General features: G+C 39.8%; 1 protein-coding gene across 5 annotated transcripts in view; it reads right to left on the bottom strand.

Moving 5' to 3' along the window:
* ANO3 (anoctamin 3) overlaps window positions 1-14,738 on the bottom strand; it is a 371,038-nt gene that overhangs the window by 314,267 nt on the left and 42,033 nt on the right. Inside the window, exon 2 of one of the 5 annotated variants that reach the window (XM_089778597.1) lies at window positions 3,766-4,093. The exons of the other annotated variants lie outside the window; for them this stretch is intronic. The gene's annotated coding sequence lies outside the window, so the exon portion shown is untranslated. The remainder of the gene's footprint in view (window positions 1-3,765; window positions 4,094-14,738) is intronic. 5 annotated transcript variants of the gene reach the window in all.

Raw genomic sequence — 14,738 nt, 5'->3', positions numbered from 1 at the left:
CCAGGAACCAGAGACATGCAAGCCATGCCCCAGATTGTCCACCAGGGCTTCTTCCTGGAGGCCAGTATTTTCGAAAAAATGGCCTCCCCACGTCCACACTCACTTATTTTCGACGGATCTCCGTCGAAAAAGGCGTTCTTCCTCGTGCAATGAGGTTTACCACCGTCGAAAGAAAAGCCGCGTTCTTTCTATTTAATTTCGAAAGAACTCGGCTGTAGTCTAGACGCAGGTGAAGTTTTTTCGAAAAAAGGCTACTTTTTTTGAAAAAACCCCTGAGTCTGGACACAGCCTTAGTTACTAAATGCTGTGATATTTAGAAAAGCACAACACTCCTTCCGTCCATCACATTTAACTAATGGATTTTCACAGTAGTAAACCCATTCAAGAGAGTTGTTACCTTTTACAGTGTTAGCATTCACATCTTTCTACTTGGTTTCTTCCCTCCCTAATCCTCTGGCCCATTTGACTACATCTTCACCATTAATCTTCACAATCACATCTTCACCTTCTTAACAATTACATGCTTCTTCAGAGAAACCCACTATTGTTTCAATAAATATAAATCAATTAGTAACCCTTGTAAGTAGAAACAAAAGACAGGACTATGAGCACTTTAAAGGAAGTGGGTCTGGCCCACGAAAGCTCATCACCCAATAAACCATCTTGTTAGTTTTTAAAGTGCTGCATAGTCCTGTCTTTTGTTTCAGCTAGACCAGACTAACATGGCTGCATCTCTATCACTTTGTAAGTAGAGGTAGGGTTTTTCTGTGTGTGTGGGAGGGGAGGGGGGGGGGACAATATTAAATCCCCTTTTGGTGAGGAATTATCAGATTTTTTCTTCAGAAAGTACATGTTACAAATGTGTCAGTTTTTCAATGAAAAAGTCCTGGAAAGGGGCCTACATTCCTCTACACTATGAGATTGCGGGCCCATTTCTGTTAACTGTTGATACAGGGCAAAAACACACAGACAAATGAACTGAAGTCTGGAGATGAAAAGCTCTAGGTTGTTATACAAAGTTCTGTGTAATTTCAAGCACTTGCCTATTATCCATATGTGCAACTGTTTGAATAATTTGATATATTGTGTAATATTGTCTTAATAAATTATTCAGACATATAATTTTCTCCATTACTCTTACAGCTCTAGTCACACAGCTCTCCAGCTATATAATCTATGTAAAATATTAGGTCATTATTTACCTTCTTATATAATATTGTATCTCTTGCTTTTTCACGAGCTAATATAAATCCATATGCTTAACAGTGCCACCTTTTCATTTTTCTTGCTTTGCTATCTTGTTAATATAACATAATATATGCTCACCTAAAAATGTGTTGGGTGAATGTTTTAGAAAAAGAACTGAAATACATGCAACAGCATACAAGGATTTTGCTGATAATTTCTGGTTTAGTTCCAACCATATTTATGAAAATTAAATTATAAAGCTTTTGACATTTAGAATTTAGAATTTCAGCACACAGGGTCAAATGCAGTGTGCATTTCTGTGCAATCCCTTAATCCCAGCTGTAGATGTATTCATTTATAAACCTCTTGAGGAAATGGTTTTTTCACTCTAGTCATAGTCATAGCATCCATCAAAAAAGAATTAGGTCTCATAATATTATCTGGATTTTCATTGGGCTTTTTTACAATAGTACTATACCCAGATGAACAATATCATACCATAGGGCAACCAGGGTATACCTTTTTCACCTATAAATTTACAATAATCAGAAACAGCTGTTAGCGCTACAGGTTTTAAAGAAACGTTTTCTGTCAGGATTTGTAATTATAAACCACAGACACATTTGTGTGTAAACTCATCTCTGACTGAGAAGTGTACAATGTAGCGGGATGCTTAGAAAATACTGAAGATTAACTCTTTTGAGAGTTGATCCTAACACCTCAGACGCCTTGTGAGAGATGTTAGCTCCCTGCGGGCATAACAGAGAGTTTCTCCATAGGCATCTCTCCCTGCAGATCTCAGCCTATGGTGTTTGTTGGAGATAGGAAGGATGGCTGAAGCACATTGTGCTCCACCTATCCCCAGCTGGCAGATGATTATTTAGAGGCTGTTGCCAAATCGCATGGGTTAGAGCTCATCAGCACCCTAGGTTCATGCTAGACAAAGAATTAGGAAGCCATATTTTGGTTCTTCTATGCATTTCTCTCTTTCTCTAGTATCATTAGGCCATACATTTAAATCTAGCATGGGTCAGAAGTCATCAAAAGTATTAGAGATGGATGAAAGGGCAATGAAGTGTTCAGATATGGAAGTGGCAGAAGAGCCTGAATAAAAGGATTGTTGTGAGATTAACGAAATTTCTTCTTTTAAAGAAGAGAGTAGGCTGAATGATTTGCAATCAATTCAACGAATTTCAGGATTGTATTCATGAACTGTCAGGAAACAGAGTGCAAAATTTACATTTGTTTACACACATGTACATTTGTGAAAAGTAGAAGGATACACAAAACCCCTTTGTCCTCTACCTGCCATGGTCTGAACACTGGGGCTGCATCTAGATTGGCATGATTTTCCAGAAATGCTCTTACCGGAAAAGTTTTCTATTAAAAGCATTTTTGGAACAGAGCGTCTAGATTGGCACGGACGCTTTTCCGCAAAAGCACTTTTTGCAGAAAAGCGTCCGTGCCAATCTAGACGTGCTTTTCTGCAAAAAAGCCCCGATCGCCATTGTCGCGATCAGGGCTTTTTTGCGGAAAACAAACTGGAGCAGAATAGTATTTCCACAAGAAGCACTGATTTCTTACAGTAGGAAGTCAGTGCTTTTGCGAAAATTCAAGCGGCCAGTGTAGACAGCTGGCAAGTTTTTCTGGAAAAGCGGCTGATTTTCCGGAAAAACTGGCCAGTCTAGACACAGCCTGGGTGTTCTGGGATTAGGGACACCTGGACTACGGAGGTGCAAGTGTATTTGCAAATTTTTCACTGCATGCTTTATCTTCAGACAAAGTTTACTGTCTGTATTCCCAGTCTATACCATGTGAGTTGGTAACATAAAATGTATTGTTGCTATTTCTTGATACTGACATCTTTCAACTAAAGAATTCACTTTTTTTTCCCCAAAAAATTTGATAATGGCACAACAAGGTCTACTTTTTGGTTAAATGACAAATTATACACTAAGTCTGATTCACAGACATGTTATTTCTTTAATGTATTTTTAAAAGCAGACACAAACATATTCCTTGATATTTGACTATAAAATAAAATAAACAAGACTAGGACACACTGTCATCACTTTTCATACATACCACAGGAGAGACCCAAGACATTGGTCCTCTCAGCACAGACTACATTAAACTAATATTAATAGACTGTTACAGTTCAAGTGGTCTGGACCCTGTCCAGAATACACTGTCAAACAAAGTAAGATAAAACTCTGATTACCTAAAGAGCTCTTTAAATACCATAGTATTAAACCATAAGGATGTGTGTTAGGAAGCCATGTTACTTTCAGGGTACATTTTCAAATTGTGCACAGAGCTTTAGAAACTTCCATTGCCACACAGTCAAGCAAAGTTCTATGGAACAGTAAGCGAACACACCCCTCACAGTACTGTATACTATATTTTCTACAAGGGATAGCAGATTCTATTTTCATATTTGACATGTACAATGTTACAATTTGAAATTATTTGAGGTAATTCCTTGGCAACGATTCTGCTCATTGCACTTGACAAGTATGAATCTGATCAAAGAGAGTAAAAGCAAAACAAAGTGCCTCATGCTGCAAAGGGCCTTACCTGATCAAGGAAAACAGGAATGAAGGAAGTAAGCATATGACACTCATTGGCAGAATTGTGTCCTATTACTCAAATGAAGGCTCTGGAATCTATAAGGTTGCTAGAAGTAGGTGAACGATAGTCTCAATGAATAGCCCCTGCTTTGGAAGTCTCCTTCACTTGACATCAGGTTGGGACTGACTCTTGCCACCTTTAGAGAATAATTGAAGACTTGTCTCTTTGTACAAATTGTAATCTTTCTTCAGCAAAACACACTGCCAAACAGCCTCAAGTTCTCTCATCTCTCTGTCATTAGCCCACTGTAACCAATGTCCAAAGATGACCTATCCTGAAACATAGGAAGAGTCAGAAGACGTCCATGTCAGGCAGCAGTGATGCTTTTTTCTAATCCTTGTAAACGGAATGGATCGAAAAATGTGTCTTTTAAAAGGAATGAAAAACTATTGTTTAAAAATAAAAAGCACTGCTTTAATGTAAAACTAAAAAAAATCTGACCAAAAATTATTAAAGAAAAAATAGTTTTCTTTCTTTGCAAAATTTTAATGAAAAAACATATCCTTAAATTTTGCAACTGGTTCTCCTAGCAAGTGATACCTAGATATTACAATGAGGAGCACATACAAAATTGGTAAATGTTTATCAACAAGTATGACCAAAGTCTATTATATACAAGTTATTCAAAACTGATTATATCACTCTGGCTATGTCTATACAGAGTTCTTTTTCCAGAAAAAGATACGCAATTTGAGAACTGCAATTTGCGTACCTTTCTCTGCTTTTTTTTTTTTTGAAAAAAAGCTTTTTTGACATTTAATCCATCTACACTGGGCCAAATGTTGGAAAAAAACCCCTTTTTAGAACATTCCTTCTTCCTCCTAAAATGAGGTTTACCGGGATGCCAAAAAAGCGCATCTGCTCTTCCAAATAAAAGTTTGGAAGAGCAGACACGTTCCTTGGACACGGCAGAGTTTTTTCGGGATACCAGAAATATCCTGGAAATAATCTGCAGTGTAGACATACCTTCTGATGGCTACACATGTAAAAAAAAATGTAGCACTGGCACTATTTGTATTCAGGGAGCAGACAAAGTGAAACACTGACTATGCAAGTGTAAATTACACAAACCACTTCAAAGCTATTTTTCATTTTAACATTGTTTGGTTAAGAGACATTACTTTAAACATCCTGTCAGAAAAGTGGGGGTATCACAAATACTACATCATCACAGATTCTTTACAATAAATATGCTCAGAGGTAATATATCTCTGGACTGAAAGAAGACATTAGTACCCTTCCAATAGCTGGTCTGGTATTTGATAGATTACATTTTCTAAGCTGCATGTTCCCCACTATGGAATGTGGAAGGGGTAGTGAAGACTGAGTCAGGTCTTTAAGGGTGATTACTGGGAGCAAAGACTGTTAGCAGTGAAATAAAGAGTATCCTGGCCACAGAGCACACAGGTATCATAAGGAGTCTTTCCCAAGCTGCCCTAAAACAATGGTCATCCACTGCATTGAGTTAGAGTCATCCTTACTTGGATTTGGCTTTATTGTTATGGATTTTGAACTTTACTGCTCTGTTATCAGAACTATGTTATTGACGATCAAGGCATAACAGAGGGATGGCTTGGTTAGCTCGCTTCCAGCAATAAAACTGTATCTTGAACGCAAATAGTGAACACTTTACATAAGAGCATGAGACACAAGTTTATTAGGAAGCTGCCATTTGTATCCCATGCTTTGAATTCACAGCTGGGTAACCAGGAATCTGAAGAGTCCACGTCCGAAGATGCAGAGGTTGACAATGGGTAAACTGGTTAGTTATGAGAGTGCCCAGACAAGTTACATGGTACTGTGTCCATGACATGACTGGATCAGCACAACTTTTATTGCAGTTTGGAATAAGAACATTTTCTTTTAATCTCTGCTTTGGAAAATTCCTGCCTCTATCCATCCAGTGTGAAAATCACATTATGTGACTAGTTGAGAGTGAAACATGGTTACCTCAAATGTTCACAGTAACTGACCAGTCAAGCTCTTTGTCTCTTTCTTGGAGTAAACTTATTTCAATATCCAAGTGAATATTGGTATATTTATTTTTGCACTCCTCCTTATGACTATTAATACAGCAAGCAGGGCCGGCTTTAGGCCGATTTGCCCGATTCCCCTGAATGGGGCCCCACACCTAAAGAGCCCCTGTACCCTGAACCCAGAAGTATGCCGGGCACCATGGGCGGCGAGTTAATATTCAGAGCTGGGGGCCCTGCTCCAGCAATATTTGGAGCTGGGTCTCTCCCCTGGCTCTGCCTGGAGCAGTCCCTGGCTCCCACCTGCCGGCCCCCCACGCATCCTCCCACTCTGCACCCAGAGCGTCCCCCTTGGCCCTGGCCCGGCCCTGCCGTGCGTGGCTCTCAGTGTGGCTCCCTCTCTCCAGTGGCTGCTGCTGCCATGCACGGTGTTCTCAGGTGGGTGGGCATGATGTGACATTATGGCCCGGGAATTTAAAAGTGCTTGGCCCGGCGTAGCCTAGCTCCAGGTTTGGAGACCAGGGCCCAAGCACAGACACCAGCCCCACAAAGTGGAAGGCAAAAAGGAGGGGAGGTGGGAAACTAGGGAGAAAGGGTGGGAGAGGAAGGGGCTTGTGCGGGGGGGAGGGAAAAGGGTGGGAGAGGAAGGTGCTTGTGCATAGGGGGAGCGGTGGGAGAGGAAAGGGCTTGTGCAGAGTGGGAGGAGGGAGAGGAAGGCACCAAGAGACAGGGTGGAGGAGAAACAAATGCCAGGGGGGACAAGTGCAGACAATGAGGAAAAGGGCAGGAGGGGAGGTGTCAGTGGAAGGGGGGACAGGGTGATGCTGGGAGAGAAGAGGAGAGGGGAAGGGCATTGGGGCTAGAGGGGGGAGGGGAGGTGCTGGGAGAAGGCTTGAAAGAAGGTGGGCATGAGAAAGGTGGGGATGGAGCAAGTCATGTGTGAGGGCACAGAGGGGCAGGAGGGGAATGGGGGCAGAGAGTGGTGAGGGGGTGGGAATCAGGGAAAAAGGGGCCAGGGGCAATAAGGGAAGGGGGAGGCACCAGGAGGGTGCAGGGCTAAGGGAAGGTGCAGGTGCCAGGGGATTCTGGGATGAAGCAGAAGGGCAGACACCTGCAGGGGAGGGACCAGCACCAGAGGAGAGAGGCAGGGCAAGTGTGTAGAGGGAGGTGTTAGAAGAGGGGATGAGGAGGGGTAGCTCACATGATCAGAGTGGGGCTACTGGAGAAGTGGGCACGGGGGGAGAGAAGGGCTGGAGGAGGGGGGCAGGTCGCAGGAGGGCTGAGGGCAGTGAGGAGTGCAGGAGTCAGGACAGCAGAGGAAGGTGAGGAGTTGGGGGGCAGCAGGTACCAGGGGAGCTGATGGAGCAAGGAGGCAGCAGAGAGAAGGTAAAGGTTTATAAAATATTTATTAAAAACTTGGGTGCCACAGTAGCACATCCAAATAAGCCACATGAACTCAGTACAGGTGCACAACACAAAATCCATTCTGCTCATGGGAGGAAACTCTTAGGCTATGTCTACACTGGTGGCTTCTTGTGCAAGAACATCTTATACAAAACTTATACAAATCTGCCGCCCTTGCTGGCCCTGGAGGAGGAGTGTGTCGGCTGCATGCACCACAATAATGAAAGTTTAGCGCAGTGTTTTTCTGTGCTGCGGGAAGGTGTGAGGGGGTGTGGGGGGGGGGGGGGGGGGCGGGGGCGGGGGATTTTTGTGCTTTTTTTTTTTGCTCAACCAAAATTGCTGCGGGGCCCCGTCAAAATTGTTCGAATTGGGCCCCGCACTTCCTAAAGCTGGCCCTGATAGCAAACATTACCATCCCATGAAAACTGAAGGCAATACAGTGAGAACATTCACCAGAGAAACATAATTGTGCTACTCAAACAAGGACCTTGTTAGAGCCAGATGGTGTATGTGAGGCACTGCCCTGCACTTGCAATAACATTGAATAACGCCCACCCAAAGAGGCACCCAACATGCAGAGAGGGGTCACCACCCCTAAGGGAGTGTAACACATAATTCCCTATGTAGTTAGCCAGCTCTGTTGTTGAAGGTGAATGAGGTCAGTATAACAAAGCAATACCCTGTGCTTATGAGAAAGTAGGGAGTTTGATTGTGCCATCACAGAGTCATATATTCCAAGGCCAGAAGGGACCACTGTAATCAGGTAGCATGATCTCCTGTATAACGAAAACCATAGAATGTCTCCAAAACAATTGTCCAGGATGAAGAATGCACCATGAGCCTTGATACATTATTTCCATGGCTAATTATTCTCATTTAACAATTTACCTCTATTATGCCTTGCTCCTTGCATTATCCCCACAGAAGCACCAGCCACAGAATGGCCCTAAAAACACTTTATTTCAATAATGAAAGAGATTCGTAAATGCTGAGGATAATGAAACCAGGGTAAGTAAATAAATAGAATTTTATTTTCTCCGCAGTAAAAACTTGCCTTTACATGGACATGGTATTACAAACTTTTTATCTTCAGAGTTGAATTTTTCCCTAGCTGCTCCAAATAGCATTACATGGGCCACAAAACAAAACAAAAACAACAACAACAACAAAAACCATACACACACACACCAAGCAAACAAACAAACAAGATACAGAACAACATACTTGATAAATCATTCTGGGTAATTCATAAAAAAGTATGTTACAATGCTGGGAACTCTGCCAGGCCCACTGGACCAGGATAAATACAAAATTGTACAAAACACAAATACAGATTTAATGATACATTAAGGCAATGCATATTGCCTTGCAGTTGTTAGGTAACATTTTAGAGGGTTTATATTAACCAGCAATGATGTCTATACCCAAATAATCTGCCTTGGCAGATGTTCTAACCTGGGTGTAAAGAGAAATGTGATTTTTGAATAATCAAGCTTTAAAATACAACTAAAAGCTATGTTTCCTATTACAGTACCAGTTTGTCCCTTGTTAATATTTTAAATTTAATTAATACCAAATTATAGCGTGTAACTTGCTTATAACCATTATCCACTTTTGTAATTTTAATTATTCTTGATTTCAGCTAATAAAAGTGATGATAAAGACATCAATAAAGTACTTTGCATATATAGTGTTCTTCATTGGACAATATCAAAAGCACTTCTCCTGCATCAGTAACGGATGGCACACAGTAATCCCTGTAGCAGGAATTACAGCATTTTTACCAATGAATAAACTGAGCTTCAGAGGTCACATGCTTTGCTTAAGATCACTCCTTAAGTCAGTCGAACATCTGGAAACAAATCCAAGAAACCTAGCACTGCATTCTATTAATCAAATCAGACATCTTTCTCTTTTGAATGCACCAGTAAAACCCAAATCAAAAAGTAATGCAAGTCAAACCTCTAGCTCAAACTGACTTTATGAAGACTGATAAGCCACATTTGATTTTTGAAAATTAACTATCAGTACATAAATATCTACATTATCTTTTTTGTAAGCATCATTAATTGATCTAACCTGAGATTCTGTTCTTGGATAAGTGAGAGGCTAATTCAGGAACATTGCCTGAAAAAAACCTCAGAATCAAGTGCAGCACTGAAATAATTAATATCTACATCTCTTCTTCTACCTCTTTTCTCATGAGTTAGCATAACAAGAAAAGCTACACAGAGCTGGAATGGGTAAGAAGAGAGTTTCATAGATTCGAAGTCTGGCAGGGACTGTTGTGATCATCTATCTGACATCCTGCTTTGTTCCTAGGCATTGGACAATTTTATACAGTTCCCGGTTAAACTGAAAAGCCCATTATTAAATATTTCTTCCCTGTGTTCTACTTGTAGGACTAGAACCAAATCATCTCCTAATCTTCTCTTTGTTAAGATAATAGATTGAGTTAATTCATTCTATCCTGTCCACAGGATTGCTTGGGGTGGCCATCCCAGGTCTTGTCTCAACCATCTTATGGAAGAGTCCCAGGGTGGCATAGGGGAGCATCTGTAGGGAGGGCCTAGTGTGAAGTGGCAGAAGAGGTCAGCCGTCACCCTGCTCCCACACTCACCATGACAGCAGGAGCCAGAGCAGCCCAGAAGCCAACTTTAATGTATACCCCAAATTAAAAAAACAGTAAGAGAACCAAAAAAATTGCCACCGTGGCTTCACAACCAAGTAAAAGAAGCAGACACAGATAAAAAAGCATTGTATAAAAAGTAGAAGTTAAATTCTAGGGAGAAAAACAGAAAGGAGCATAAACGCTGTCAAATTAAATATAAAAATATAATAAAGAAAGCCAAAAAGGAGTTTGAAGATCGGCTAGCCAAGAACTAAAAAGTAATAGCGAATGTTTGACATAAGCAGCAGGAAGCCTGCTAAATAACCAGTGGGGCCACTGGACAATCGAGATGCAAAGGAAGCACTCAAGACAATAAAGTCATTGCGGAGAAAATAAATCAATTCTTTGCTTCCCATCTTCAGAACTGAGGATATTGGGGAGATTCCCAAACCTGAGCCATTCTTTTTAGGGAACAAATCTGAGGAATTGTCCCAGATTGAGGTTTCAGAGGAGGTTTTGGAACATATTGATAAACTTAACAGTAACAAGTCACCGGGACCAGATAGCATTCACCCAAGAGTTCTGAAAGAACTCAAATGTGAAATTATTAACTGTGGTTTGTAACCTATCCTTTAAATTATCTTATGTTTCTAAAGATTGGAAGATAGTTCATGTGACGCCAATATTTGAAAAGGGCTCTAGAGGTGATCCTGGCAATTACAGACTGGGCAACATCAGTACCGGGCAAATTAGTTGAAACTATAGTAAAGAATAAAATTGTCAGACCTATAGATGATCATAATTTGTTGGGGGAAGTCAACATGGTTTCTGTAAAGGGAAATCATGCCTTACTAATCTACTAGAGTTATTTTAGGGGGTCAACAAACATGGACAGACAGAATCCAGTGGATATAGTGTACTTAGATTTCCAGAAAGCCTTTGACAAGATCCCTCATGAAAAATTCTTAAGTAAAGTAAGTTGTCAGGGGATAAGAGGGAAGGTCCTTTCATGGATTGATAACTGGGCAAAAGACAGGAAATAAAGGGTAGGAATAAATGGTCAGTTTTCAGAATGGAGAGAGGTAACAAATGGTGTCCTCCAAAGGTCCATGCTGGGACCAATCCTATTAAAAATAATTATAAATGGTCTAGAGAAAGGGGTAAACAGTGAGGTTGCAAAATTTGCAGATGAAACTAAACTGCTTTGTTCTCAACTATCTTGAGCAGACTATGAAGAGCTTCAAAACGATCTCACAAAACTAGGTGATTGGGCAACAAAATGGCAAATTAATTTTAATATTGATAAATGCTAAGTAATACAGATTGGAATAAATAAACCCAGCTATACATACAAAATGATGGGGACTAATTTAGCTATAACCACTTACGAGAGAGATGTTGGAGTCATTGGGTGCATCTAGACTACATTCCTCTTTCAAAAGAGGAATGCAAATGAGGGACATCAAAAACGCAAATGAAGTGCTGATTTACAAATCTCGCTTTTTTGGAAGAGATTTTTTTTTTTAAAAAGCAGTCTAGGTGGGGTTCTTTTGAAACAACCTCTTTTTTGAAAGAACCCTGTAAAACCTCATTTTTTCAGGAATAAGGGTTCTTTTGAAAAAGGGGATTTTTTTGAAAGAACCAATTCTAGACTGCTTTTTTTCCTTGAAAAAAATATTTTCCGAAAAAGCAATCGGAAGAGATTATGCAAATGAAATGCGAGATCTGTATATCAGTGCTTAATTTGCATTTTCGATATCCCTCACCTGCATTCCTCTTTCGAAAGAGGAATGTAGTCTAAATGCACCTATTGTGGATAGTTCTCTGAAAACATCCACTCAGCATTCAGCAGCGGTCAAAAAAGCAAATAGAATGTTAGGAATCATTAAAAAGGGGATAGGGAATAAGATAGAGACTATCTTATTGCCTCTGTATAAATCCATGGTATGCCCCCATTTTGAATCCTGTGGTCGTCTCAGCTCCAAAAGATATATAGGCATTGGAAAAGGTGCAGAAAAGGGCAACAAAGATGATTAGAGGTTTGGAACGGGTGCCATAAGAAGAGATTAACAAGACTGGGACTTTTCATCTTAGAAAATAGGAGACTAAGGGGAGAGATGATAGATGTTTATAAAATCATGATTGGTATGGAGAAAGTGGATAAAGAAAAGTTATTTACTTGTTCCCATAACACAAGAACTATGGGTCACCAAATGAAATTAAATAGGCAACTGGTTTAAAATAAACAAAAGGAAGTTTTTCTTCATACTGTGTAGAAAGTTCAATCTGTAGAACTCCTTGCCAGAGGATGTTGTTAAGACCAGGACTTTAATGGGGTTCAAAAAAGAACTAGAGAAATTCATGAGGTTAAGTCTATCAATATTCATTAGCGAGCCTGAGTAAGAATGGTGTCCCTAGCCTCTTTTTGTCAGATGCTGGAAATGGGTGACAGCAGAGGGATCACTTGATTACCTGTTCTGTTCACTCCCTCAGGGGCATCTGGCATTATCCACTGTTGGAAGACAGGAAACTGGACTAGATGGATCTTTGGTATGACCCAGTATGGTCTTTCTTATGTTCTCAAAACACATCAAAAATACACTTCTTGAAATATGAGAAGTAGAATTTTAAAATATTGCTGTTATGAGCTATTTCTCTTGTGTCTCCTTTAAACATCTGGGTCTTTGTCTCACTGAAATAAATGGTAAGGTATGGCAGGCAGAAAAGTAGTGGTTTGTAATAGCTCCAAGTTGACTAAAACCAACTCTGTTGAGAATCCCATTTCCATTGTTGCTTATAGCCTCTCTCAAGATTGTTTAGATGGCTGACAGACAAATGGTACAGCTTGCATTTCTAATGGTCACCGAGCAGATAAGAAGGAATATGCTGGTTTGTTAAAATGGTTACTGGAATGGGTTTTAATCTGGGTTGTCATATAGTGCTATTAGTCATAGTTTTCCTTTGTTTCCCTTATACGGGGCTGAAAAGAAAAGTGAATAGCTCCAGACATACTATTCTGATGTCATTACATTCTCTGAAGAAATGCCAGTTTCTGAGACTCCAGTGAACCATTAATAATTACAAAGGACCTCTCACAGTGCTATTTACAATATTGGAGTCAACAACCTCACAAAGAATGTGTATTTAGTTTCCATTTAATCTGTTGCATTACAGCAACAGTTAACAAGTAAGCATGCATGAAAACATATAGCACCATTTTGTAATAATTGCTGCGTTCCTTGAATAACTCCAAATGATCTGAACTTTGCACACGGTCTAAAGCCACTGGACTCCCATTCAAGACCACAAGCCTTCAACCTATATGATTCTAGTCAAGTGATAATGGAGAAGTGTGAATTAATATACATTATTATCTAGATCATGTATAACATGGGGCAGGGGAAGGCAGGAGCCGGCCGAGTGCCGATCATGATCGATTGACCAGTTGAGGACCACTGGTCTAGAATATAAACAATAGACTTCACCAAAAGCAATTGTAAACAAGTTTCACTATTTCCTTTTCTAAGTCTCTTTTGCTATAATAGGACCCATGAAAGGATGCTACATTTGATTAGTGAACTTGAGACCTTAAAGAGTTTGCAAACTATTTTCTGACACTTTACGAAGATCTATTTTCACCAAAAAGGTAATACTTTAGTATAAGAATTTGACAAATGTTCTGGATAGCACAAGTATGTCATTTCCGTCAACATCACTGAGAGAAAATGATATACTTGAATTTTTTATGTAGGATGGAAAGATATTCATGGGGTATTTTTGATGGAAGTTCATTCCATAGTTCAGTGATGTACCTCCCTCTCAGATTTATTTATTTCCAGTGAAAACAGTCCCACAGACACATTATACACACGTGAAAAATATGCTATGTACTTTAGAGATTAAAGCTTCCTTCTGTTGAATAAAGGTCGTAGCATCTATGGGGAAAGAGAGTTTTAAAATATACATCTTCTATACCATATGCACTTAAATTACTTCATACCATATACCTGCAGTATAATAATGAGCATGTTAAGGTTGCTGGTAATATGTAATAAAACTATTCCATTTATGAAATACATTTCAGTGAGAGCAAGACATCAAAACTATCGACAGATAACTGAGATATCAAAACTATCGAGAGGGACTGATGTGGACGGTTAAGTTGACTTGTCAAAAATGTAATTATGGTCAACCACAAAGTCTCACAAGTTCAATGAGAAACCAAAATTGGTCTACTGGAATGCAGAATATGACATGGAGGCTGGAATTCGGTAATTGTTTCAGATGTATGTAGGTGGCATAGAAAAAGATGTGTTACTTTCTAAAATATTCCTACTTTTGACACTAGGGTGATAAAAAGGTTGAAGCCTGGACAGTCACTTCCCCTTAGGATGCTCTCCATTGACTTTGTTTCATATTCACTTTCATGGTGTTCCATCGGGTTGTGAATATGCACAATACAATTCTGGGGCCTAACAACACCTCATGATAAAGATGTTTTCTTGCTTTTCTACAAGTTTTGTATCAAAATACTACATAAAAACTTTATATCTCTGTGTGGTTCATAAATCTCTATTAGTAACATCTTACATATTGATAAGAGTAAAAAACCTGTGAACTTTACTCTCTAGATCAGTGATTCTCAATTTTTTTTTTATGGATCATTTGAAAATCATCAAGGGTCTCAGCGGACTTAACGATCTTTCCAAATGTATGTATTATTAATTAACTACTGTAAACCACTTTGGATAAAAGCACTACATATTAAAAAATAACCTTAAAAATTATTGGTTGGTGGCCAGTTTCTAGCGGAATGCCCCAAGGATCTGTTCTTGGACTGGTTTTGTTCAACATCTTTATTAATGACCTGGATGAGGGAATGGATTGCACCCTCAGCAAGTTCACAGATGACACTAAGCTAGGAGGAGAGG

This window comes from Pelodiscus sinensis, chromosome 5 (assembly GCF_052426305.1).
Source record: "Pelodiscus sinensis isolate ZL-2025 chromosome 5, ASM5242630v1, whole genome shotgun sequence".
NCBI lineage: Eukaryota > Metazoa > Chordata > Testudines > Trionychidae > Pelodiscus > Pelodiscus sinensis.
This window is presented reverse-complemented; position numbering and strand designations above follow the sequence as displayed.